Source organism: Hesperophylax consimilis, chromosome 16 (assembly GCF_061612785.1).
Source record: "Hesperophylax consimilis isolate HC1 chromosome 16, BYU_Hcon_1.0, whole genome shotgun sequence".
Lineage (NCBI taxonomy): Eukaryota > Metazoa > Arthropoda > Insecta > Trichoptera > Limnephilidae > Hesperophylax > Hesperophylax consimilis.
In genome coordinates this window covers 25,795,232-25,820,798 of record NC_142851.1, presented here as the reverse complement: position 1 = coordinate 25,820,798, position 25,567 = coordinate 25,795,232, and the positions used below count along the sequence as shown (strand labels likewise).

At 32.8% G+C, this 25,567-nt stretch overlaps 1 protein-coding gene across 3 annotated transcripts in view; it reads right to left on the bottom strand.

The window, feature by feature from the left end:
* The window catches only part of Calx (sodium/calcium exchanger 3), a 351,624-nt gene that overhangs the window by 30,387 nt on the left and 295,670 nt on the right, over positions 1 to 25,567 (bottom strand). The gene's annotated exons all lie outside the window — the stretch shown is intronic.

Below are 25,567 nucleotides of genomic sequence, written 5' to 3'. Positions count from 1 at the left end.
CTTTAGGAAACGCGCGTAATATAATTAACACCATGCTTTAGGAGATGCGCGTAATGTAATTAACACCATGCTTTAGGAAATTCGCTTAGTGTAATTAACACCATGCTTTAGGAAATGCGCGTAGTGTAATTAACACCATGTATCTCCCAACGTTTCCATTGAACTCCTTTTCAAAAGCGTGGTTTTGTTCATTTTTTGTGAAAATCATTCAAAATGTTTCAGTTTTTTTTCACATCTACGATATAATAATTTGTAGGGGAAGGTTCATACTTAACGATCACCGTTGTGAAAATACAAACCTTAATAAGAAATTGTTTTTGGTTTGCACTTTTACGGGTTCCGTAATAGTCCTATTCAAGTTCTGTTATTATATCACTATATGCCAGTTACTTGAAAAAAAAAGAAATAATAACAGAACTTGACAATTAATTTTGAAATTTGAAGAATTGCTCAAATTCTCTGAAACAACCCGTCCTAATTAATTCCTCGTTTGAATAATTCTGTTGTTTAGTTTTATAGAGCGCGGTATAGTAATTATTGTAATTATGTTAACTCAAGGGCGCTTACTACGTATTACCAAATAACCAATTGGTTCACAGAATGTTGAACAGAATTGGATTGGAAACTCTTCGAATTACAAACAAAATTTCAATGATGCACACACCATAAAAATATACATCGTTAAATAATATTTTTTAATAAGTACGTTAATATTTTTAAATATTACACAAATTTTGAACTTCATGGAAAAGCAGGCGGCCATATTTAAAATTGGATTGCCAGGCTGCCGCGTCCTAATAGTGGCAGCGTAAAATGCCGAACGCCGGTTGACACTATTTTTGTAATAACTTACTTGAATTTTGCAAAATTGTATATTTGTAAATTGTACCGACTTACCAGATGATGTGTGTATATAAATATAGCAATATATCTACCCTAAGTAGTATCTATACTAAAAGAAAGGGCTGTTTAAATTTTATAAAATATGTTACACCGTTTTATTACAGCCAAATAAGCATTTTTTACAATAAAATAAGTCATATCAATTTTGAAAATCGGAATAATGACATTTGACGCTGAATTTGCGACGCGTTTTTTCACAGATAAATAATATATATTTGCAAGTGACAAAAGGACAACTAGAATAATATTAAGATCAATAATTTCTTTGCCGAGCGAATAAAATAAAATTTAGCACGCTCGGAGCATTTTTATGGTTACAAATTCCTTAAAATCGAGGCAAGTGCGGTTAGCTACAAGTACATCCGTTACAGATAAGTTGACACAACGGTTACCCCGCTTTAAAAAAAAAGTTATACCACACAAGAGTCCCAACAGCTCCTAATCGTCTGGTGCCAGTGAGACTATGGCAGCAGGAGGAAATGGGAAGAGGAAGGTGGGGAGTACTTGGATATTCAGATCTGGTCACCAAACGCGTCTAAATCCATTTTAGCAACATTTCAACGATTCTGAGAGTAGCGCAAATAGACTACATATTATTTTTAATTAGTAATTTGTGAAATAACAAGTTTAATCAAATAAAATTATATGCGCACGCCGGTATTTGAACCCGTGATCATCAGCGTGCTAGTTGAGAGCCTCAACCCTCAACCACCGAGGTCACTACCGATGTCATGGTTTTCCGAGGGTTAAGAAAGTTATTTTTTTCTAAATTGGATAATTTAATCTTAAATGTGTACTCTAATTTCTTCCCGTAAGTATTATAAATTTGACTACCATCAAAAGCTAAAGGACTTTCACGATACCTAGCATACGATACATAAGGAACTTGATTTTTTTCCTTACCTTTACCCATTCTTGGCTGAGTGAAAAATTCACGGTGTGTGGAAAACATCAGGATTTCATAATGTCCGTCAGACATCACCACCATTCCAGAATTTCTAATTTTTCCATCTGTCAAAGCGCGGTTCCTTCATCTCAGGATTACACATTCTTGGGAAATATTCCACCAGTATATCCCGTCTCACATAATCTTAAAGAAGGGTTCCTCTGAGAAAATTTTACCCTAACTATTTGACGTCAACCACAACAGCCTGTGTCGCGTTCCGCTAGTAAAGAGAGTTTCTCTCTGGGTATTGATGGTGTCTTTAAAAAAAGATTTGGACAAGCCTTTGATTAATGTTTATTTTTAACTTCACTGCAAAATCAACATGAATTTCTTATTCCGAATACTATGTCCAAGAGCGACAATTTTAAAACGCACGTACGTTTTTCCTAATATTTTTACGCAGAAAATACAATCAATTAGGTTAAGGCAATGCCATACGTAGTAATGAAAAATCATGTGTTTTTGGTTTGAAAATTTGGTCGCCTAAAAATATTTCAGATGCTTTAATTAAATACTGCGAATAGAATACATCTTAGCCTTTGAAATAATCGAGTATTTTTTTAGATAAGTCTTTTTATAAGCCCATAAGAAAATAATGTATAGGCCTATGAAAACTGCTTTAAAGTTCAAAATCTCCTACTTACGAACCCATTTTCGGTTATGATTTTATTGTATTATGTGGCAAATTAAGTTATTTATAAAATTATCGAAAAAAAATTAAATATTTATGCCTGAACATCCACAAAATAAAATAAAAGGCACTTTTTTGTTTTTAGGCCATGTTTTTTTCATGCATAAATAAAAACAGGCGGATGGTGTTAAGCGGGAATTTAAACCTTATCGCAATCTACGTAAGGGTTGTTATTGATAGCGGCTCAATTTAAAATATTACACGACGTAGTGCATCGCCTTAAAAAAACACACTTAATCTTAATAAGTAGTTCTGTGAATAGTAGACCTCACATCCAGGAAAGATGTTTTTAATTTTCTTTTGTTGAGCAAGTCAAAACCAAAATTTCCGCTGAAATCGTAAGATTTGTAAGAACGTTCATAAATACCTACCTACATAATTATTATAAAACACAACATATTGTAAAAATATATTTTTAAGTGCTGAATTACATAATTTGTCTCATAGATAATTCTTTTTCAAATATTCTTCAGCCATATTATAAGAAGAAAATTTGAATAGTATATTTTTAGGACGGGTTGTTTCGGAGTATTTGAACAATTCATCAAATTTCAACGTTCATTTTCAAGTTCTGTGAAAGATTTTTTCAAGTTCTGTTTTTATTTCAGTTTTGTCAAGCAACTAGCCTATAATGATATAATAACAGAACAATGAATTCGACGATTTCGGTCTTGAAAAAAGAATCTGAACCATTAAAACGGCCACCATCATGAAATGGAAAAGAAAATATACAAACAAATTTATAAATAGGCCAAATGTAAAATGGTCGACTTAAAACATCCTTTGTGATAGTTATAATTTGTGAAATTTACACAGATTTTTTTGTGAGAAATTTTTAGATTCGCTACGTTTTTATCTGGATAATAACGTAAAAACATAAAAAAATGAAAATAACTTTGTAAACTGTATTAAGCAAATTTAAAAAAAAATGCTTTTCAATATTATATTTTCAATAACAATCATTTTGAATCTCAATTGGGATGGATTTTTTAAAAAAGAATCAATGATTCTGCCGATTGACGAAATACAGGGTTTTCCAATAAGAGGTGTTATTTTGATATTCAATCGTAAAAGATCAATGGTTTTGTTGCTTGTGTGGCACGTAGAACCGTCTTGTTGAAAATAAACGTTGTCCAGATCAATACCATCCAATTCCGACCATAAAAAATCATCAATCATCTCTCGATAGCGCAATCCATTCACCGTAACTGTTTTTGTAATAACTAACTAATAATCCAGCCTCATTTTCGAAAAAGTAAGGTCCAATATCACACGTTGAGGATAGAGAGGCTTTTCAACAATAACTCTTGGGTTTTTAGAGCCCCAGATGCGACGATTTTGCTTGTTGACGAAGCCACCGAGGTGGAAATGAAACTCATCACTCAAGATGATTTGCATTTGATTCACTCAAGTGAATTTTAATAATTTCAATGCGTTGTTGAAGCGTGTATTGTTCCATTTTTATTAATGACGTAGTTCCTACTTGTCAAATATCAAAAAATGACAGCTTCAAAAGTAATATCTACCGAAATAGCGGGCTATTCAAAATAACACCTCTTATTGGAAAAACCTGTATATAAGATACGATTACACCCCTTTCCCCCTAATGTCATTTCAATATTTATATTGTGATCATTTACGGTATAAAGAAAATATTCTATGAAATATCTTGTACGATCGACAGTTATTATTTAACATTGTTGAATTTTATGAAAGAATTCGTACAGAGCGCTAGATTCTCTGTTGACAAATTTCATAATACACGGCGAAGACTTACTGATATAAAATATTACAAATTTATTAAAAAATCTGCTAAAATTAATAATTTTTGTGTTAAAAATGGGTTGAATTGAACGGTTTTCTAAAAAAACTGTCTGTAAAACACGAATATGTTATGGGGATGTCAAAATACGTGTTCATAAAAATTCATATATTTGCGCATTTCGTCTTTAAATTTATTAACATAAATATTGTTCAGATATTTTCTAGTGTGTCAGGATACGCAATCAATCACGTATTTAACAGCAATTAAAAAAAATCAGCCGTACTCATTTTTCTTCTAGTAAAATAAGCAGTTAAAATCAAAGCGTACCAATTTGTAACGTTATAACACTAGAAAATTCTTAAAAAAATACTTGAGATACGGAATCAACGTAAATAAACGATAACAAAATCATTGGTGACGAAATCCATTATATTTCAAGTGAAATTCATTGATATTCTTACTATCGACTTAGTCCCCACCCGTCTCTTTATTCAATATTACCATTTCCTTTGAATTCTAGGTTTTGACAGACACCGTTTATTTGTTTGCGCATAATACAATTGTGTGCAAGAAGGAGATAATATTTCCAACTCAGTTTTCTGTGAAAATTAATCTTTAAAATATTGATGTTGACTTCTTACAAGCGAGATTGAGATATAAATGTTGAATGTAAAGAAAATACCCTGTAATGTTAATATTTTTACATGTTTGAAATCGTATAATTAATTTAGGATTAACTTTGCAAAGGGCGATTCCCAGAAGAGCGGTCTGCATATTAAAAGACTTCCATGGGACAGAAATAATTTTGATATTTTCGCCAAAAAGAAAAATTTAAGATATCTTTAAGGTTCGCTTGGATGTCTTTAAATATTTTTAGCATTTGGCACAAAATTGGATGCCTTGGCAATAAATATTCTGAGATGTAGAAAAATTATGAAGAGAGGATTTCTGAATTTTGCCTTTGTGAAATAACACAAGCGTGACATATCATCTTATTTAGAAAACAACGCCGCCAACAATTAAAGCCATTTATGTATTATATTTAGATGAGACATGAAGTGAAAAAGTAGGTTTCATTTTTTTATCTCCAACTGACCTCCAACTCTCCCAACGCTCTAAATAAAACTATCGAATTCGGTTTATCGCGTTCTAATAGTGAAACAAGTTTCGACAAGATGTCAGTACGCAGTAGTGCCTTTAATTGTAGCTCTATGATTAAAGCTAACATTTTAAAAATATTTTGCATTCTGTATTCAAGTATTATAGAGGTGTTAGTGATATCAAAGTAGATGTATTTTAACAAATATGAAAATACATCAAATGTAGTTTTGTGATTACAAAATAAAAACGCTGACAAATTGTTTTACTATAAAATTATCTTGACAAATCGAATTTCGTTATTTATAAAACCATGTTTTTTACAACAACGTAGCAGTATAACTCCAAATGTTCTATTTTCAATTCTATGAAAAAATAGTTATGTATAAATTTCAGGTGGCCTTTGAAATATTGCTCTAAATAAATTTATTGTGCTATTTAATTTTGTGAATGTTGCCGGCTTTGTACGTAGGTACTGTACGTTTTTCGCCTTTATTTTTCGTGAATTAATTTCTTTCTTAATAAATATTATAATTTTTATAACATAAATAAATTGCATTGGAAAAACTCACAGGGAAAAGGGTTATCACCGCTTTTCAGTGAATTTTTTCTATCATTAAGTTATCGAGGAAACATTTTAAACTCACATTGATATTTTTCTTTGCATTAATAAATTTAAATACACTTTGCGTTATTGTATAAAAATTCAAGAAAACAGGTAACAAAATCCTACAAAAAGTCACGTTCGGAATGACAGTAAAAGTTTCCTAAGAAAAAAGTCCGATTTCTTTTTCAGATATTCGACAGGTATAAAAAAAACACATAAAGAAGTACTTAGCTGTTTTTTCCCCTACACCAAATAACACTATGTTGTAGACATTCAGATATCTTTTCTTTGGGTATTTTCTAAGAAAACTTTTTACATGTTTGATTTTCATGTCACGTCCTGTCGAAGGTACTTTGCCTGGTGATAAGGGTCCTGGGATGACCTTCCCTGCACCATAAAAATCTTTTTGAAAATAAACATTCACACAATCCTTGTCAGCATTATGTCAATTTCTCATCTATCAAGAAAAAGATGTATTTGAATAAGTCTTAAGAATTTTTATTTTCATTTCGTAGAAAATGTACATGGAAGTATTTATTTACCTACCAAAATGATGTTACAATACATGACTTGTCAAAGTCTCACAAAATATAAAATATGGAATTTAGGAACACTCTTATAATAAATAAATTCCAATAAATTCTTAATTTAAAAGTTGTTCATGTATGACAATGATAGACATTAATAATATATGTATGTATTAACGGAAAAAAACGATAGGACCAGGCCGCATTTTCGTATTCAAAAGTTGTGTCGAATACTACTTCAAGGCCGACTAGAGTACAAGTCTGGGGGCCTGACGGATTTTGGGGTGTCAAATGATTAAGTCAGTGCCATGCCATAATAAAGCAACCACAGTTTGCAAATGGCGACGATTTGTGTGTTATTTTACCATAAGCATATAAATAAACAGAGTGATTAGACTATTTTAAATAGTGAAACTTACTTAGAAACAGCAGTGGCTTCGTAAATTAGCAGTTGCGCGCACAGACCTGTATTCTAGTCGGCCTCGGATTTTCTCTAACGACACAAAACATTTTCGGGCGGGAAACAATAATTGTATTATTTATCAAAATAATTTGCGTGTATTTATAAAATGAAATGTTATTATTTGGCTTTTGCTAGGGTTAGCAGAGTAATTTAAATGCATTCTCGTTACAAACGAGGGCATTTTGAATCTGTCCATGCAATTTACTTAGAGGTAGTACACGACCTTACGCGACGCGAGTTTGCATTAAAACTACGAAATCGAAAGCACTACAACTGGCGTACTTTTGGCTTGCCACTTTGAAATTCCTACAGCTGGTCTAAATATATTGTAATGTCATGCCTACCAATGCGAAAATACCAAATTTAAAGTAAAAGGTAAAAGCCTTATTTTTATATAAGATTGTTAACATTATTTTGTTTGAAATATATTTTTACACCGTTTCCATGGGTACTCAGGCCGTGGGCTCTTTATGTTGTGTCCCGTGTTATACATTTTCCCTTTTACAAAAGCTCTGTTCTTTTGATACAGTTTTCCAGGGTTATTTCGTTGATCAACAACATGGCCCCCAGGTATCTGAGCTTACTTTTCATCAAGGCGGGACATTGGCACCTGTCCCCATTCATAATTGAATCGATAGTTCTTCATCCACTTCACATTTTCCACAACCATAAATTCGATTCACTCTGCGACAGTCTTGTTAACCCTTTCACACCCGCATTATTGTTTTCACATATATAAAATATGTGATGCTTGATAATACCTCAGAAAATTATTTGAAAATTTTTGGTATTTAATTTTTTTTTTTGAAATTTTTATGATAATTTGGATTAACATTGGGCGTCAGAGGGTATTTTTTAAATAGAAAGGTAAAATAAACATAACACAAAAGTAATACAAATAACTGTTTCATGTCAAAAATGCACATTTACAATGAAGTGATATTCTCTAAGGTACAAACAAATAACATTTTAACTAAAATTCATCCAGAAATAAATAAATAATCAAGGATAATAAATCTTAAAAAATTCGCGATGCTAGTCGAAAACATGTCCGTCACTACCAGTGTTAATTTGGATGAACATTGAAATTAATTTACAATATTCTGAGAAATTACCGTGATCAGTGAATTGAACTGATGTTATTATTATAGAACACATCTTAATGCGTTAAAATATTTGTAATTCGAGTATGAAATATTGATATCTCACCTTAAATTAAGTAATTAATGACGGCAGAAATTCGATTAAAATGATGATCAGCAGATGTCAAAATGTTTATCGTTGTTGTGGCGGGAATATGGATATCAAAAATAAAAAAAAATAACAAAGTTCATGTTAATTTGAATTAACACTGGGGCTGAAAGGGTTAAAAACCTTTCTCTACCTAAATAATATGTTCGTACAATTTTATTAATATTTGAAATACGTGGTTGCCGAAATGTTATACATGGCCAGCATATTGTAGGTGAAAGTGCCCTTGATGTGATTTAAAAAAAAACGGCGCTATACAAATTCTTTATTTTTTACACTATCCACACACAGGAGACCCTAAGGAAAATATTTTCTTTCAGGGCCTATGTCATCTTTGGGGATGCTGTGTGTAGGGCCTTTTTGAAGAAATGAAGGAGAGGGTGTTTTGGAAAGAAAAAATATATGAGGGGTGTTTAGGAATCTAGCGATCAGTGAATCCGGGAGTGAAAGATGTTTGCATCTATTTCTCCCACTGCAGTGAAAGGCGATGGTTCAAGAGACCAGTTGGAGAGGTCAAAAGGTCTCCCCAAACCAGCCTCTCCCGATCTGGCACTTTACGCAGCTAGTGGCCAGGCGCATTCTGAAAAACCTTCCCCGATGAACCTGGGCACTCCTGCTATATCACCAAACGTAGCTAACCACGGGTCGATCTACGACAGAGGTTTTGATTATCCAATAAATGGTTCGCGGGACGGCGTTACCCAAACCTGCCTCCCAAATTATTCATATATTTGTACATCTTGTTTCACTCAAGCTCTCAAGCTTTAAATCATAGGAAAGTGAATATTCTTCAACACAACAATAAAATTAATTCAAATCATTGGTTTCATCTACAAACTTCAATAGCTTTGTTCAAACTCTTTAACGTCCAAGAACGCGAGCTGTTCCCAACTAAACAATACAAACAATTTCTGATGGACACATCGTATCAAACAAATCACAAATAAACTTCCCAAAACAATACAAATATTCCTAAACATATTCGTCCGGAGGTAAAGGGCGCTAACTTCGGAAGGAGATTCCACACGATGGTGGAAGTAAAAAAAGAATTAAATGAAACGAAAACAGTAGGTATACTTTGCATTTTGTCAATCTATAATATAATATCGAATCATTGTGTGGAAGAAACGAACAGAAACAAACTAAGCTAATAAAACTAAATAATGCTTCGAAAAACATAGAATGACTGTCATAGACCAACATATTCAACATGTTTAATGAACTAAACATAAGCCAATTAGGTATACACAAAAACACTACTAAACTACATTTAAAAAAAATACATGACGTAAAAGTATAAAACAAATACATATACGTAATAGACAACACAATTACAATACACAAATCATTATGTACAGCCGTATCTCATAGAAGGTACCATAATTTGTGATTTAAAAAAAATCGTTTATGCCTTAATTTTATACTGTATTTTATTTTATTTTGGATCACTATTCTTTTATTCTATTTCAATTTATTATTTCATATCATCCTTTTATCGAACAAGGAACATTTTACCTAAAGAGGCCCACATTAGCAATGTGTTAACGTATGTGAAGTATTGTATCTAATAAGAAATATAATTAACAAGTAGGTAAGTAAACAAATATTTTTTTTGCCCTCTCTCTAGATGGGAGTGGCTCACTGCTTTGTTCGGGCTTCGTGACGACGGAAGCATTGAAAGCATTTAGTTTTTTTTTTAATTTCAGAATGTTTAAAACTTATCACTTAGTTTCAATATGACACAAAATTAATCTAGATTTTCTGAAAAGAATAGCTTTTGTGTGTTTTTCGTATATGCCAGCTATGTTAGTGATTAATGTGAGTACGTACGTAAATAATATCCACCGCGTCGAAAATATTATTGAAAAAAATTCGGAACAATTTTGGTTGCCAGTGGGTTCGTCTTTAATACAATCAGCCTTGCTCAAACCCAATTAACCCACTAACCAGGAAGAAACTTAAACATTTCAATTAATCACCATGTTATTAAAGCCCGCAGGTTCATAACGTAAAATAATAACATTTATAATACCAAACCAAAATGAAGTTAAACGGTACGCATACATAAATACGGGTGTATTAAAGATTTATGGCTCAATTATCCAATTACAACGTTTAACCCTTAAACAAAACCTTAATTTTACGCGAAAGCCCAGAAGCGTGCGAGGGAAGTTGACCCTCTGCCATGTGGGACTAGAAGTACTGAGAAGTGGCATTGGAAGTACCCCTAACTCCGCTAACCACGACGGCAGCCTTCGCACACGCCCTCTCGGATAGCTCGCGCTACAGTGAAGGTAAGCACCTAATATTAAGGTAATAAACCACATTAGTTCATCCCGTATTATTATATTCAACGGTTTTACTTGTGGGTATTCGGTCAAGTACTTGTTCTATACATACTATTATACTCGTACAAATATGTATTTAAATCACACACACAATATAAGTAGGTAACTAATGCTGCATTCCCGCCTTATCTATTTATGAGAATCTATAGCAATTAGAGCGATTTTTGGCATATTATGTCAAGTTTGCTAAAAAGTTTTGAACGATCGCTTGCCATAATGTGCCAATTTTATAAAACCTAAAACTATGGAATAAACGGTGAAATTTAGGTAGATTTATTGGCTTTAAACCGCAGTCAACAGTTTTATTTGTTTCCATATTAATATTTAGAGGAATGATATTAATTACATAATATAGTAAATGTATATATACATGACACCAATCGTTCGAATGGCTAAATAACGAATGAAAAGACTATTCATCTTTGGGTTTCTCTATTCCATGGAAAAGCCCGTTATCACTGATTCATATATTCTACGAAATAGATCATAGAACAGATCGGGTAAGATGCCGACTAAAGAAACAAAGGTTTTTTTTACTGAGCTAAGTCAGAAGTCGGAATGTCGCAGAAAAACAATCATCCCAGTGAATAAAATACTGAAGTCAAAATAATATCATTATGGCCGATTATATGAATAATTAAACACTTTGTTTAAACAGAAATTTATTTAAATTTATCAAAATTTAAAGATGGAAATTTATCACATTAATTTTCGCGAAAATATCAATATTCAAAACAAGTTTTGCTATTTAGAAAAACTTGGTTGCTTATTAATTTTAATTTATAAAAGTTTTTGTTGTTTGAATACAATAATTATTTACTTATATAATTATTTTTTATAATAATAACGAATACATTTCTTTCTCCCACCGCTTACTGTTATATTTTTATCTGTAGGTATCTACCTACTTATTTGTGTATTTTTTAAATCTTAATTTTTAGTACACTGTATCTTGATGATAAAACCTCTTAAAACATGTTGATAATTTTGACAAGATAAGAGTTTAAATAAAATTTGTAACTTTAATTTAAACAAACAAATACATATTTTTAATTAGCTCGGTAAACCGATTAGTTAGGTTTCAGTAGAAATAGTGGTGTTTTTCCCAGTATGCAATATTTTCGCATTAGATGTATTGCTTGTCTAGTGCAACAAGATAAGGAAGTTCCAATCAGCCCGGCGCGGCGGGCGGGCGTCGCGACGCGGGGCGTCGGCGTCGCTACGTCCCGGGAATACTAATACTAACGGCCGTCCCCGTCCCTGGGAGAAGCCACACATCATTTTAACTGTAGCCTGCAGCCAGTACGGTAATACAATATATTTTCCATTGCTGGTGTAGACATGATCGACCTTTGCGGTATATGGTAGTATATCTGATATTCTAAATAATTAGATCTATGGTCACGTCGACGCCACGTCGTCGTCACGCCGTCTTCATGCCATCTTTACGCTATTGTCACGTCTTCATCTTACTACCGTCATGTAATTGTCACGTTATCGTTACATCGTCGACAGGTTTATCGTCACACCATTATCACGTCGAGCCAGCAGGCATGCATCCCCAACTTGAGGTATCCTGTTAGGCTGAGGGAGCCGAGAGGGAAAAGTGATTTTTTGGAGTTACCTGACTATTCAGATCTACTTACTAAATACGGCTAACGTAAATTCAATTATCCTTTCAGGATAATTAAAATGAATTTTATTTTATTTCTCCTAACGAAAAAGCCACTGGCTTTGAAACGAGAAGATTATTATTAATTAAAAATGGTCCCAATAATAATGGCCGTGGCTTCTAGCTTATTGCGAGATAAGTTCATTTGTATCTGTGGGGGGAGAGTTTGAAGGTGGATATGGACATGATTATGACCTCTCCATCCCTCCTATGCACCAATCCCCCGCATTCGCTTTGATCCAGTTACAGGAATGCGTAGCAGTGTTTCCTGAATATCAACGTTTCTCGTCAATGCAATGAATTTCACGCCCTTCAAAACACCCCCCCCCCCCAAAGGCTACAGGAAGTCAGAAGTTGTGTACACTTATACCCGTGAACTAATTTCACAAGTATGTCAAGACGGAAATTAATTTTTGTACTTTTATTTAAAACACCAATCTACAATAAATTGCGTTTGTATTGAATATGCGAATAAGAGATTTTATTTAGGATTCTCGATTGCATCTTTTTTCTGTGTACTTTATACAGATATCTTGTAGTTTTTATTATATTATATGTTTTTTTCATTTATTTAGTTTATTTTTTTACACATTATTAATGGAGTGAAGAAACGTTTCTGAGACAACGCGCGTATTTTCACCGAACTAGGTCCAGTGGACCATAAATATATTTCATAGCTTTCTCCAATAAATTTTCATTCCTACACACATATTCTTTGAATAGCTATTCTTTTTATAAGCGGTGCTACATTTTATGTTTGATTAGGATGAATATAACGTGTTTTTTATAATGTCACTGAACAGATGTCGTAACTCTTCAAGTTTACTAACATTCGATAGGTAAATTTCTCCTTTTGAAATAAAGTTCCTGAGGTAAATACTTTCAGATTCACAAATCTTAAAAAAAATATATTCCGTGATTTTCACGGGTCTGCGCTAATTTATTGCTAAAATTTATAACAGCCAAAAAAAACTACTGGTACAGGTTAATTATAAAAAATTAATCCAAGCCAAAATTAAAATTTACTGTGCTGACATTGTTCATGGCGATAAACAAAAGAGAAGAAAGAATTATTTTAGAAGGGACCCCGTTTCGGTTTTAAATGCTTTATACTCGATCAGTGGATCACGCTGTGGCTCGTCGTGCCGTATACTTTGTTTATCGTTAATATAGCGCCTTCGAAAATTCAGATTGGGAAATTGGTTACTTCTAGTATCTAAACACGTGTTGATAAGTACACAAGTAAGAAAATCATATTCCGATCTGCTCACTAAACCCTTCGACCACGGAAGCTATCAAATTGCTGCGTTATTGCTGGCAACCCGAGAGTTGCATATTTATTTGCATAAACAATGTTTCATTAAAGGAGAGAGATTCTCAAAACTGGAATAAAGAAGTATAGATAATATTTTTTGCGATAACTAGATGCCACGTTAATAACACTGATTTTCCGCGACATTGTCAACAGACATTCAATTAGTTTTGAGTTCTGATTGATAATAATAGGCTTATCTTCAAATCAAATTACTGCCTCCAATTAAAATATTAGCATCGCGATTGGTTGGATTTGAATCCAATGTTGCTGTGGTAAGTTCGTCAGTTGGGATTCATTCATTAAAATATTGCCCAATGTTCAATAAAGAACTCCAGTGAAAAATATTATGGCTTAAAACACTTGTTTAGATTATATATCAACGAAATCGAATTCTGAATATGTATTTGTGTTTTATTATAAATCGTCAACATCACATCAAAACGCCCTGTTTGGTTGGCTACACTGCATCGGCGGATTCGGACGTCAAATTGAGTACTCGAGAGTATTTTATTCTGGTTTTGTTTAGGATTTTGTTTTGATATTAAAATATTATATTTTTTTTAGTTTTGGCGAAAATGATACTTAAGACGAGACATTAAGTACCCTAAAATAAAGCCAGGATCTTATCGACGTAAGTGAAACAGCTGGGTATTGGACAGACCTACCGTCGAATTTCTCTTATCAAGTCTCAATAATAAAGTCTCAACGACATAAGTGATGAAGCCGTGTAAAAATAATATTCGGCGCACGGCCCGGCGTAATAGATGGACTTACTGCCGACTTTGCCCTAGCAGGCTTGGAAAATCGATCTTTTCGTGTGGTTTATTTTAATTATTTCTGATGAACGTATTACTAAAATCTCATATGTTTATAAAAGGAACTCTCGAAAAGTTACTAATTCATCATCTAAAAAAATAAAATCTGGTGCTTACCGTAAATTTTAAAGTTAAAAAACTTTTATAATTTTTTTTAATTTTATGGTGCTGTTTTTATTAATCTTAAATATAAATAACTTACATTCGTAGGGATCCCTAAAGAAACATTTGAGAATTTAGTAATACGTTTATCAGAAATAATTAAAATGTAAGTGTCAAGCAAACCCCCGCTATCGAATATTTATGTTGCCTTAATTAGCGAAATGTAGCTCAAATATAAAAAAAACCCTTCTTAATAATTACGGAAAGAGGATATATTCATGGATAGAAAAAAGTCGATTATTTGTGTCGGGCGGCAAAACTGTATTTAAATTTTTTTGGTCACATTTTCGATTGAATTGCACACTGGAAATGGTTATTTTTTTCTTAACTGAAATTTAACTCATTTTTATTAGAGATTCAAAAATAGAGAACTTCGTCTACTTGAAAAGTTGGAGGACATTTATGGTGGTATCTCCTTCTCCGGGCATAAAAAAGATAAGATTTGAATATGAAAGTTTTAGAGTGAAAAGAAGCAAACCTTTTTCACTGCAAAAAAATTCCTCTTAAAATAAGCGAAAATCATAAACGCGTGAGAGATAGAAAATACATAATATATCTTTATTTATGTCCTCGATACCTTCATATCTTATATTGCCGGGACCGCTTTCATTTCCGATGCAATATTTTACGTAGGAATGCCGAACGAGATTACCTTATGAAACATTGATGTTACATTTACCACTACTTTACGATTTGAATAAAATGGCAACCTGCGAGTCTAGCTATAAATATGCCATACATTCTCCTGACGGGAAAAGTAAATTTGAATCTGTGCTTTGTAATCAGTTCGGTTTTACATGAAAACACAAGTTTTTTACGACGAATGAATGAAGTATTGCCAAATGGAATTGACAAAGTACTCTCCTTGTAGTTTTAGCGCGATGTTTAGAATTTTACGATTACATGAGGTAAAAGAGATGATTGTGATTTGTTAATAGGATAATAGAATAGTTACGAAGGATATTAAACAGTCTTGGAAGAAAACAAACTGAAATAATATTATTATCAACATTTGCTGACTTAATAAAAATCTGGTCGCATTATTCGTAAACCTGTTAAAAACGGGACTACATGGATTTAATGAACAAATTGACAGATTTCCTATCAAAATATCAGTAAAACACGAATATGTTATGAGGATGTCGTAAGACGTGTTCATTAAAGTTCTAATATTGTTGCATTTAGTCATTATAATTATCAGGATAAGGTCACGTGTTCCGATATGTTCTGAATGTACTAATATTTTATTAGGAAATGGCTTGCCATCAAGTTTTTAAAATGATTTTAATAAACCAGGCATATGCTTTTTCTCCGTGTACTACATACCAATAAACCTGCAGTTTTAAAAACTTTTCTAGTCAATGGTAAGAAAATTGAGGGTGGCCATACACTATCATACAGGTATTAAGGTGAATCACATGCCTATGTGGTTATAGTTATTTATAGCGAATCCCGCAATACTTCGCTATAAATAATATCTTTCTTAGGCGGATCCGACTTTTTCCACCATTCTTTACTATATACCACAATGTAACTATAAAAAACTGTATTACGCCGACTTAAATTCGATTATGTATCTCATTTCGGTGTAGAGATATTGCGTTAAGTATTCGTCAAGCGCCCCGACTTATTTTACTGTCAAACCACTCTCTAAACACTATTGCGCTAATAAGAACATATTTTGACATTTTCAGTGATATCGGTCAACTACTTTTCGAGTTTTCCGAGCACAAACATAACATGGGCCTGAACATTATTTTTTTCACGACTTGATTACAAAACATTGACTTTTCTCAAATTTCTATAAAAATGATATGCATACATTAAATATATATAAACCTTCCGGAAGAAATTCTCTTAATGATAGTAAAAACCCTATCAAAATCCGTTGCGTAGTTTAGAAGCAGCGCACAAACAGACATACTTTGTTTTATACTATTTAGAGATTTGTGTTACTCGTTGAGCAGGCAGCTAACACCACAGTACATTAATTTGTATAGCGCGAATACAACATCAATATTACAACTGCTGCATGAAACGATGCAACGTAGAAAACAGGGATCTGCTCTATGAGAACAGTAAAGTAATTCAACCTGCTTTAAGCGCCATTATTTTATGTAGAGGAGTCGGGGTAGATGCAGACGTAGTTTTATAGCTGGTAGAAATAGAGCAAGCTTTGCTTTTCTTTGCAAGAGCAATCGTCTCATACCATCGCCACAATTCCTGACTTAACGACTGACGAACAATCGCGTTAAATAACAATATTTTAAGAAAACTAATTCAGTAGGAACTTGTTAACTTTGAAAATCCGGTTATGTTCAACACTTTTCCCTCGTAAAAGTTCTGCCATCAGAGCATATTGCACCAATCCTCGCTCCGGTGGCAAGCGAGGCAATTAACTGGGAAGATTAAACAATCCGTCTTTCATAGCCGAACAAATAATGCATTTCTGACATTGACGATAATTTATTGCAATGTGTTCAGTTTGGGTCACGTTCACAGGAAACGAACATCAAATGGAAATGCATACATTAATAATAATTGCACTTATAACTATTTTATGATGATGTGGGCTTTAGAATTTTCAATTTTCTATCGGAATTCAATCCCTTTCTATCAACTAAATTCTTATAAAACTAGGCACAATCTAATAATTAATCATAGACTTACAATAAGAGACGTTACTGCGAACTTGTTTGCGATCTCGTTGAAACTTGTTCCACTATGAGGACGCACTAAGCGGTGCGCGTAGACCAGGTTCGGTAATTTTAGTTAGAGCGTTGGCAGAGTTGGAGGTGAAGAAGCGGAATCTATTTTTTTGCTTCATGTCTCATCTAAATATAATACATCAATGGAATCGAACGAAAATATCGTACTGCTAACTTAACATTAAAATATTGGTTTATGTGTTTTACGTTTTAACATATCAATATTTGAATGCGCAATACAAGAAGAATAAAGAAAATACAAGCACATAGATCAGGTGTACCCAAAACTAAGATACATGAATGTTTAATCAAATCAATCAAATTAAACACTAAACAACAAAGCAAATAATGACAAACAAAATGGGGAATATCTTAATTGTTTAAACAATATATATTGTAATTGTTTAAACAATTAAGATAGCATTAATGTGGGGAAAACAGACTTCGAAATACCACTACAGAATATGAAATCTATTGTCACAATTATTTTATCAGTAAATCGGTTTAACGGGTAATATATCATTTTAAATTGTGACGGGGTAAAATAGAATCATATAAATAAGTCGTCTAAACGTGGCTAAACCACACTTTGAAAATGGTCTTGAAAGCCGAAACAGCTGTAACAATATCAAAAACCAAAAAATACTTACAGAACTTAATAATTACACTATTAAATTTATTATTATTAAATTTAAAAATATATATATCAATTGTTTTATTGATAATTTCAGCCCCTTTTGTCCGAGATTAATTTTACAGTCCCAAGCTCTAGCTTCAAGCTCTACTAATAACAGAAAAACGCTTTTATAATCAGAGCGTGTTAATTATTTAAAAAGAATTTTCATGATATTGACGTATTTTCGCGTAATTCAAAAACATTTAAAAGATACATCGTAGATAACATTGAATAATTAATAATTTTTAATAACATACTGCAAGATATCATGTTGTTGCAATGAATCCTGTTCAGTTGCATACCATTCATTTTATAAACATTTGTTCAGTTTAGTTGTAGGTATATATTAGCGATTATTACTGGTGATAGTGTAGTGAGAATAATTTGTTTTTATATTTTGTAATTTACTTGTGTTCTTATAAATTATCTTATTATTTATCTAATATTTACAATTTTGAATTTTTGTAAATATTTCAGCGCACGGAGGTACCCTTAGTTTTTTGTTATAATTTGATGTTTTTGTAGAAATCCGTCATTAGATTTTATTTGTATTGTTTATAAGTTGTTGAGAAGTAAGAGCTTCACAGATGCACTCACAGAGGGCAGTGCATAGAGCTTGCGTGGAAGTCCGCAAGATGGCAGCTAGTAGCCAGTAGTCGCCAGGACGAGTTAGAATGCTCCCAGACTTATTGTTTCAGATTCCATTTAGCCAGTTTCTGGTTAGGTCGACTATCGAGTCATAGTAATACGCAGAGTATGAATAAATCCCTGATTTATCACAAAGAAACAATAATTTATAATCTCCTTCCACGACGAGTTGGAGAACTGTTTGTGGGAACACAACATAAGTTTATTATTTTTAGATGTAAAAAAACCTGCTGGTTTTTCCAAATAAATAAAAAAATCACTTGTTTTCGTCTAATCTAAAAACATTTTAAAAGAGGCAAAATATTTTTTCAAATGCAAATGGTGTTTCATAGAATTATTTTAAAAATTTCGGAGCGCTTATGGTAAAATTTTGAATGCAAACTGAAAGCACGATATATAAAAGCATGTTTCTCACCGTAATACAAAATGAGACAGTATAACATATATGAGTCCGTGTCAGGCTGGGATATATATCTCCTAAAAAGACTTGTTTGTGGTCTGTGAAGAATATATACCAAAATTGCCCGAAGGGTTAAATGTCTCTAAAATAAAGAGCTTCACGCATTGACAAAGTAAGAAGCTTCACCACGTTATCAGCTCGATATGTTGAAAGGCAGAACTTTTTTAATTGTTTAAATGTGTTATTATGATGATATTTACATGATTATGTATGTATGAATATTGTTGTGATATGTTATTATGTATGTATGGATATTGTTGTGTTATTTGATATATGAATGTTTGCGGTACAGCACACAAATATTATGTATTTGTGTGGTAAGCTTTAATACAGACAATGTCTTTTATCCTGATTATAAATTTTCTTGATGTCAATTAGGAATAAAATGTTTGGTCGCTAGTATGGAAGTTGTTACCTGCCTAGAGTAAGTGGAACTCAGTCATCTCTGTAGGGAATAATTTGAGGAGGGAGGTAGGGAGGGAAGAAGGAAGAAATTAGGTTTGGTAACTAAACTTAAGCAACGTTTAGTTTTTTAATAGTTTACTTTCACAAGGGTGATGTATGAGTATCTTCAACTTCTATTTCCAATGTGCCAGTTGAAATTGTTAAAGTATTTACAATTATGCGGATATGTACGTTCATGTTACCTTTTAATTTGCCTTATGTTCGGCAGGTGAAAACTTTCATCCTCTTCACACGCCTCATTCTCAAAGGAAAAGGCAAATTGAATTTCCATTAATTTTCATCCTCTATCAGGAACACAATGAACGCTGCTCTAAAGGGCCCATTCCTGAATTCTAGAAAATACCTCAAAGGTTTTCAAGTCTGTAGAATAGGCAGGAAAAAGAGTCCCTACGGTATTTTGACCTTGGAATTTGAATGCTCTTCTGGCCGTTTTAATTAATGGATATAGTTGTGGGTTTAATGTTTAATTGTAAATGGGTCTTTATCTTTAGACCTTTCATCGCATTTTTTAGTTTAAGCCCCCCGGAGATGAAAATGAATAAAAACGATGGAAATTATTTTAATAATTCGGTGAAATAAAGCATTCTGTATTATCCAATCAAATTTGTTCTGTAATATAAGTGTTATGGTTCTGACAGAGTTAACTCATGGAGTTTAATTTAATTGTTTATTGAAATACATCAATCGAGTATCGAAAAAAATTTATATTAAGTTTAAACTTTTATTCATTGGAAGGTGAAAAACCAGTCGTGCCTAAACATAATTATACCTACAATACAATAAATACATAAAGTAAGTATACTTTGTTATTGGAGCTGGGAAACTATCGATTAAATAGAAATAAAATCTGTATTTCAGCTTATTTTCTAATATAGATTAGTTTTAGCCATCAGAGATTTATTTCACCCGGAATTACGGCGCATTTTCTAATACATTATTGTTATTATATTCAATAATTTGTACTTAAAAGTTAAAGCCATCCGAGGTAAATAAAACGTGTGTGTTCGTGAAGGCAACGATGACCCATGATAAATGATCTCCCCAACACAACGCAGAGAATAATAAATCATCCCAAAATGTGATCCGGTGAATCTTTTTTATATTAGGAAAGGGTCGAATTCCGTGAACTTGACTGGGCGAAAAATAAATCTGGGAAATATTTTCTTATCCCCTTTCCAATAATACGAAGTGCTTTGGTCAATCGTTCAGAAACAAAATAATCCAGCGGCTTTCCAGTTGGCCACACCTCCATTACGACACTTTATTTCAGTGATGCACAACCTAAAACGGCGGAACGGTACTGGGGCAATTTTTGACTATTTTTCAAATATAAACCGGTCGTTTATAGACGCTGCTGTTTTATTTTAAAGGTCTAAATAAAAATCCTGTTATCAAGATTTGCTCAATGATACCTGTATCTAATGTTAGAGACGGCTCTGTGGTTCCTTTAATTTATCAATAGGTCCATGAACTTAAAAAAAACTTTGACAGAATCGCATTGAAGCCACATCTAGGATGAGGAGAAATTTCCTGGCGGCCATCTTGTATGACAAACTTTTGAAATGATTTGAGCGAAATAATTGTCGCGACGCTACAAGAATATTCTAGAACGCTCGCCAATACAAAACGCATTGTAGCAGGAACACTCTAGATATAATGCGAGCATTTATTTTTTATGATACTGAATTATATTTGTTGTCTTTTGTTGAATTTTCGAACTAAACGATCAACAGCTTATGACCGAAGCGTCGTTCTGTTTTATTATTATAAAAGGAAAGGGATTGTATAATAAATGTGATCGACATAGCAAAGAGTGGCTTTATTTAACAGATGCTGATGTGATATTCTCAAGTCCAGATAAATTGTTGTTTCTTACGGTCTTAAGGTCATTTCTTACTTTTGGCATGTATCAATGTATGAAAATAAAATATTTATTAATGGTTAACATTACATATTTAGTAATCACCGATTCGTAATAAGTAATATCGACTAAATAAATATTTATACGTGGAATAGATATTTTTATTGTTATCTAGGGGAAGATATGCCAACGATTGTACATCTCTATGATCCAGTCAATAACACACACGATTAATAAACACAAGTTTGAAATATCAATCAGTGCGATTTTTTAATAATTATTCATAAAATTAATATTGATAATAGATCAAATGCTCTGACAAGCTTCCGGGGAGAACACTGACACATGAAATTACTAATAAGTACTAGACCACTTTTGTAAAACATGTTTCCATTTGATTCCCTGAAGCTTATAAACAAAGTTATTTTATTTTTTGCATAGCTCGGTTAAGAAATTAAATCATCTCAAGAACATTCTAAAAGTAGTAAATTTAAGAATAGCTGAACCGAAGATTCTAGTATTATTTTTTGACAAAAATTTAACTATTCATCTGTATGCAATCCCTTAAATTGATAAAAAACATAAATGTACCAATGTTCTCTTGTAAGGTACTCAAATAATATAAAAAATAATAATTGTTTTATTATCTTTTTTTCGTAACAAATAGATATAATTATATTCTCACAGGGATCTCCTGTGCTGAGGATTTCAATTACATGCAATTAAAATTTAGTTATAAGCAATAATTATTCGCCTGAAATATTAATACAAATTGAAAATATCTCCCGAGTAAGGGTGCTCTGAACCACTGAGCTATGTCGGCTTATTTCCAACCCGCCAAATAATTCAACATGTATTAGTACTTCAATTAACAATTACTGCTTATTATATTTTTACCTGTAAACAACCAACTTTATTTTATTACTTATAATTATTACTTTTAATTATTATTACTTATACTATTTATTGCTTATAATTATTTGTTATCTTATTATGTTATGCTTGCTGACTAATTATTTGTTATCCTTTATGCTATGCATAAAACCTTGTCTCATAAACATTAGCTTAAGGCGATGCACTACGTCGTGTAATATTTTTAATTGCGCCGCTATCAATAACAACCCTTACGTAGAAAGCGATAAGGTTTAAATTCCCGCTTAACACCATCCGCCTGTTTTGATTTATTCAAGAAAAAAACATGTCCAAAAAGTGCCTTTTATTTTATTTTGTGGATGTTCAGGCATAAATATATTTTTTTAGATCATTTTATAAATAACTTAATTTGCCACATTAAATCATAACCGAAAATGGGTGCGTAAGTAGGAGATTTTGAACTTTAAAGCAGTTTTCATAGGCCTTTACATTATTTTTGTCTAGGCTTATAAAAAGACTTATCTCAAAAATACTCGATTATTTAAAAGGCCAAGATGTATTCTACTCGCAGTATTTAATTAAAGCATCTGAAACATTTCTAGGCGACCAAATTTTCAAACCAAAAACACGTGATTTTGCTCTACTACGTATTGCATCGCATTAACAATATAAAGTAATCAAAGATAAATTGAACAGTGTTTTTTCAGAAATAATTATAAATATTATACAAGGTTTTTTTTTTGTTCAATTGAGTGGTTTCAGTTTCAATCTGTTTTTTTTTTTTTTTTTTTACAGTAATACCGCACAAGAGTCCCAACTGCTCCCGTCTGGAGCCAGTGAGACTATGGCATCCCCAATTGGGGTATGTTGTGAGGCTAAAGGTATTGGAGAGGGGAAGGAGATGGGAAAGAGGAAGATGGGGAAGTACCTGGCTATTCAGATCTGGTCACCAAACACGGCTAAAGCCATTTCAAGCAACGTTTCAATTCTGAATGGTGGTCTTACACCAGGGCGATACTGAGAGTATCTTCCACTCTGGAACGTGCCGCAAATATACTATATATTATTTTAAATTAATTAATTGTGAAATAACACAAATTAATTAAATAAAATTTATTTGCGCACGCCGGGTTCGAACCCGCGACCTTCGGATCTGTAGTCAAAAGCGTATACCACTAGACCACGCCGGCCGTCAATCTGTAATTGGTGTCAGTATTTATTCTATTTCTAAACTCCCTTTTAACTATACTTTGTATTAAGCTTTTTATTTGAGATTTAACTGTTAAAATAGTGTTGTGAGTTTTGAATGAGAGTGGGATTTTTTTCTAGAGTTTATTACCATAGCATAGGAAGCTTTTTAGCCTAAATATAGTATTTGTTGAATATTTTTTTGACCTTGAGATCTAGTGTTTCTAATATATGTGTTAGTTGTTATTTCTTGTGTTTTGTATTTGTGAATTAATTGAATCGTTATAAGTTTGGTATTGTACATAAACTTATGTTTTCTTACCTAACAGCACCTGTTTAATAAAACAGTACAAGCCAATAAATAAAAAAAATTATGTGTTTTTAAATTGTTTACAGACACTGATCTACTTTTGTTCCATATCAACTAGAACTAAAAATCACGTTTACAGGGAAAATAAATTATGTAAAGCTTTAAAAATACAACTAAAAGAGGAAAACCTTTCTATGCATGAAAATCTAATTTTATGTTTCAGTTTTTTTATTTTTTATATTTTTTTTTATAGTGAATACCTCACAAGAGTCCCAACTGCTCCCGTCTGGAGCCAGTGAGACTATGGCATCCCCAATTGGGGGATGTTGTAAGGCTGAAGGTAAGTGGGGAAGGGAAAGAGGAAGGTGGGGAAGTACCTGGCTATTCAGATCTAGTCACTAAACACGGCTAAAGCCATTTGGAGCAACGTTTCAATTCTTAATGGTGGTCTTACACCAGGGCGATACTGGTAGTATCTTCCACTCTGGAACGTGCCGCAAATACACTATATATTATTTTAATTAATTAATTGTGAAATAACACAAATTAATCAAATAAAATTTATTTGCGCACGCCGGGTTCGAACCCGCGACCTTCGGAATGGCAGTCCAATGCGTTACCACTGGACTATGCCGGCCGTCAAGTAATTCAGTAATTTAGTTCTAAGTTTGTTGTTTCCAAATGGGTTACCGGGTTTAAAAGTATATACACAGGTAGGCACCTAATATGTTTAAATTGTAATATGTTTTTTAAAAAAGACAAACATTCCCGGGATACCGGGAAAATTTCCCACTACCATCACAGTACGCGAAAAATGTTGCTTGTGAGGAGCCAGCCGTGGAATTGAACTCACCAAGCCTGGGTGGGAACCAAAGGGATGCCAACTCAGCCACTGACCGGTCAGTATTAAGTATTTTATCGACTGCACATTAAGGTTGCTCGTCCTTACCATAAAAACACCGCAAAAAATTTGTAAGAAAATCAGTCTAAATTTAGCGGAATGTGTATTTAAATAAAATGATGGAAATTTGAAGCATCTCAACATTGTTAAAATGAAGGTATTTTAAATATTTTATTTTACTCAGAAAAATGAAAAGAATTTTTGGAAGTACCTACTATAATGGAATATATTTATGGAAGTACCTACTGAAATGGAATATATTTATGGAAGTACTTACTGAAATGGAATATATTTATGGAAGTACCTACTATAATGGAATATATTTATATTCTTCAAAAGTGAATAAATCTGTCAGTGAAACAGAAGTTTTCGATTTGTTGCGAAGCTTTTAACTTTCCGCAGCGGCGCTACTACCTACTTCCGGCGGACCAATGGCGCGAATAGTTTTCACTTCCTGTGAGGTTTTTTTAGTTTCCCTCCATCGGACGATGTCTGCGGTTGGGTGGGATGTCTGCCAACTATTTTCATTATAAACAGAGTTTCGCTGCCAAAATCTCGCTAAGGGAATGTATAAAAGTACCCTCGTAATGTAGTTTAACATGCCCAGTGCCCGTTGGACGTTTAGCAGAAAGTTTTAAAGACATAATTTATAAAGTATAGTAATATACATATAGTTACATGAAACGTGTCCACAAACTGGAAACTTTGTGACTGGGACGATAATTTTATTGTAACCAACTAACCATCACGCCGTTTCCCCGCATGGGTAGAAAGAAAGGACGCACAGCCAAAAAACTCGGTCTTGTTACACACTCCTAGCCTCATTCACACTCATACATATTTTCTTATTATTTTGATTCATGACGTGGCCCGACCCTAGTAGTTCACTCGATCGTTCCATGTCTTCATTTTTT